Source organism: Cryptotermes secundus, unplaced genomic scaffold (assembly GCF_002891405.2).
Source record: "Cryptotermes secundus unplaced genomic scaffold, Csec_1.0 scaffold312, whole genome shotgun sequence".
NCBI lineage: Eukaryota > Metazoa > Arthropoda > Insecta > Blattodea > Kalotermitidae > Cryptotermes > Cryptotermes secundus.
In genome coordinates, this window is record NW_019727091.1 from 335740 (window position 1) to 339934 (window position 4195).

The 4195-nt window shown below is 36.2% G+C and overlaps 1 protein-coding gene across 5 annotated transcripts in view; it reads right to left on the bottom strand.

Moving 5' to 3' along the window:
• The window catches only part of LOC111864357, a 45809-nt gene extending 42655 nt beyond the window's left edge, over positions 1-3154 (bottom strand). Inside the window, exons 1-2 of one of the 5 annotated variants that reach the window (XM_023851555.2) lie at positions 3014-3154; positions 1907-1999 (exon numbers count right to left, since the gene is read on the bottom strand). The gene's annotated coding sequence lies outside the window, so the exon portion shown is untranslated. Of the gene's footprint in view, positions 1-397; positions 707-1906; positions 2000-2325; positions 2627-3013 lie in introns of those variants that run through there. The other 4 variants (XM_023851554.2, XM_023851558.2, XM_023851557.2 and 1 more) reach the window with 4 other exon arrangements.
• Between the last annotated feature and the right edge of the window lie 1041 nt (positions 3155-4195).

A 4195-nucleotide genomic window follows, 5' to 3' on the forward strand; every position in this document is an offset into this window, starting at 1 on the left:
AATGAAGAAGTGTTAATTAGAGTCAGTGAGCAGAGGAATATCCTACATGAAATAAGAAAACGGAAGGCTAATTGGATTGGTCATGTTTTACGCAGAAACTGCCTTCTAAAAGAAGCTATCGAAGGAAAGATAGATGGGCGGATAGAAGTGACAAGAAGACAAGGAAGAAGACGTAAGAAGATGCTGGATGACCTTGGGGACAGAAGAGGATACTGTCATTTGAAGGAGAAAGCTCTAATCGCATTAAGTGGAGGAATTGTTTTGAAAGAGACTGTGGACCTGTCGTCTTGACAGATTACTGATGATGATGATGATGATGATGCTACTTCTGTATGGTGAGCTGTTGGCACAGTATCCCATTACCAAACTAGAAGAACATGTCTTCAAATATACTCACAGCTATATTTGTATCTAAAGGCCTTCTCTTCCACATGCAACAGAAGGTCATACCATGCTACTATGACACGGGACCACTCAACATGGGATTCGGTGGTCTAATGCCAATTATGTAACCATCTTCATTACCAGTTCCTGTATTCCAGCTACTGTCTGAATGAGGCTGCATATTTCTCAGTTAGTGATATGTGTCATTATACCATCATTGGAAAGTTACTACATACCAGCTTGACCATACTTCCAGTATGCATACATAGGAAGGAAATTTAAACACACATAAAACTTTTCTTCCATAAGGTTGTCTACACAAGGTATGATGTATCCTGGGTCCTAGATCAAACAGGCTTTATATAATTTTACAGGGAATTTTCTGTGCAGTCCAGCCCTCTTATCAGCAACAGACAAATATACCCCCCCCCCAAAAAAACAGATGCTTAACTTAATTAGAAGTGTTTCAGTTTCACTACACTTTCAGTGAGCAATCAAGTTTCTCATAAAGAAGTTTAACTTTATTCATTCTGATCTCTCAACTAGTCATTACTATAGAATGATTTGACCACACTGTCCAGTGTGACTCAATGTGTGACTCATATGTATGTTTATATATATATATATATATATATATGATGTCTTTCATGTTTTGGTCAATTAATGACCATCTTCAGAAGAAAAATAACTACACATTAAGAAAACTACTATTACATAAATCATAGTACATCAAGTCCACAGTTGCCCAAAGTTTTATATATAAGATTTTAATTACGCTAAAATGTGGTGTGTTAAAATATTAATAAAATTCTTAATATTTAAAATCTTAAATTGCTAAGGTACGTGTCTTCGTGCCTCTTCTATCAAACAGAGATTGGGTAGACTGCTGCCCTTCGTGGTCTGAGCAGTTTCTTCTTCTTTATATAGTTGGTTAAGAGTCTGTATTTGTTATTGAGCTGCTTCCTTCGTTGTTTGTTGAGGCACTGAAAGGAATATATTATATGTGGCCTACTGTAGATGTATGTGCAGATTTTATATTTTGTACATAAAGGATTGTTATTGTGAAATGGATGTACAGTCGGATTTACACTGTATGCTCAATTATTTTATCATAGTGTTACCTTACATAGTGAGTGATACATTATATGTGGCCTATCATAGATGTATATGTATGTTTTATACTTTGTGATATCCAGTCTGATTTATATATCTTATTATTTTGTTATCTAGTATAAACGATGACAGATTCAATATCTATGTACATAGATCTCTGGAAGCCACATTAAATATAAATAAATAAATAAATATATCCTTACCCTTATTTCAACATGTAAATTCATCTACTGCCTCATAACCAAACTTTTAATAATGTACTTCATGTTCTAATATTTCTTACATATCTACTGTTATTATACTACGTTCAACGTCATTTCAGGTTCTCTCTCTCTCTGTTCATTTCTATCTCCATACTGCATTCTAAGTGATTACAGTTTGATACGTAAAGTCCGTAACATAACCTTACCTTCTTAACATAACCTATATTTCGACAACTCAAACAGTTAACCAGCGTTTTCCACACACTGTTCTTTCATATGGAAATGGAACACTGTTACAACTGGAATGACAATAAGGCATTAGCCGTACAGTTTCAAATTGGAAACAAATAATAACCGTTTCTTACTTAAGCCACATTCAGGGAGACAACTAGAACTAAAAACGAACAATAGTGGTACCAATCTGAAACTATCTCATTAAAGTACCAGCGAATTATAAATGTATTTACTTAGCGAGAGTCTGTGTTTCCAACACTGCATCTCTCGTAATCCTATTTAATTCCGATTCGGTCACATATTAATACTTTCAGGATAAGTCGGTTACAGCAACAATAAAAGACAAAGTTGGTATTAGGCTTTATCTATATAAATAAAATTTCGCTCTTACCTTTTGGCTTCGTCAGTTACTTTCTTGCGTCCAAGGTAAATACGAGTTATACAAACCTCAAAAACTAATTTCACTCAGTGTAATGCACCCTGACGCTTCACAGGAATGAGCATTATAACACTTCGTTAAATTTCTGGATGTTAACTCCACAATTTAATGCCAAATTTTCTACGCTAGTCCTCATAGTTATATCCACATCAGTCAAGTTTTATTCAATCCGAAACTCGACAAGTTAAAATCGGTTTAAAATTCGATATGTTGGCAATTTTGGTTTCCAATTTCAGGATGCAAGCTTCCACGTGGCAGGCTAATTGTGAACGGGAAGTACCGTAATTATTAGTTCCGCCTCAAAAGCATTTTTAGACCCGAAGATATATTTCGGACATCATACTTCCTTTCGACATCAGTCTGTGCAGCCTCCTACTTGCATAACAATGGTTTCGTATCCTTGTTAGGCGGTAGCTCTTTATTATCGGCACTCAAAATCACCTAATCGAGCCTAAGCTAAGAACCTATGTGTGCAGAACGGATTATGCAAATAGAAACTACTGTTGTCTGCTTTTTATTTTACACTGTGACAATATGTATACCGATAAGTCGGTATACAAACATAACTCTTACATTTTCGAACGGTTTCATAACCTCACATTTCAATATACTGGATGGTATACAAAATTGTTTTACTTACGTGTGACTTTTGACAGTGGACATAATCGTGTGTTATAAAAATAGTTCGGAAACTCAGTAAGTATCACATTCTGAAGAAGGGCTTTTCTTCCTTTAGTTACTTATGAGCTCCACAACAAAGCATCGTGAACTGAGCCATGAGAGGGCGTCATATGCCACCATACGCGCGCCTCTTGTTCATTGAGGTTTCCAGACTTATAACTTCATGTATCTCCAAGCAAACCGTAACGCCTCGTCTATTCTCTACTACCCGACCCTTTTCTACAAATATAACATGCATAAAACGGAGGCTCTAAAGCATGAACAGAAGAGTCCTAACGTCAGTCAGAGCTTAGAAGCGGCGAAGACTGGACGTGTATGGAGAACCAGGCTTAAAGCAGAGCGTGCTGTGAATCCCACGTTTAATGCAAGGTGCAAGAAGGAAACAGTACAATGACGGCAGAGTGAAATAGTAGTGGGCATGAAAAGCATGTTGGCAACAAGAACTTAAATGGCAGCTAGTAATGATACACGACTACTAAATCACGATAGACACGCAATCTATTACGTTTCTGAATGTTTGCCTGTGCGCACGCGCATTCGCAGAGGCAGAATTAGTAATTTATAGAGATTCTTTACGAATTCAAGAAAATGGCCATGTGGCGTTCACGTCTGTTTGAGAGCTAGTTTTAGTGCTAACACTGTTGAACAGATTGTTTTTCTTTGAGTTTGAATTGAAGATTATTGCTTAAAGTTTTCGAGCATTTTTCACCTTCAGCCATATTGACCGTGTGGTCCATATAACCACAAATGAACTTCTCCATTTACCCCACAAACCGTTTTAAATATTTTGTTTAAATTCGACATGGAAGGCTCATCAAAGTATATCGTGTATTTCCGATGTTCTTCCATATTATTCCATAATACAGCCAAGTTTACATAAGGCCATAAATTAATTTTTCCATGTATCCCATAGACCAATTCACAGGGTTTTATTTAAATTTGTCTCGGGAGGCTTCCATCAAACGTTATTGGGTATTTCCGATTTTCAGCCATAGTGGCCCATAATAAAGCCTAGTTTATATAAAATCATATGAATTTCCAATTATCTCATAAACTGTTACACAGATTTTGTTGAAATTTGATATTGGATATTTTTACTAACTTGAATATGTGTCCCCATGCAGTAGCATCTACCACAACA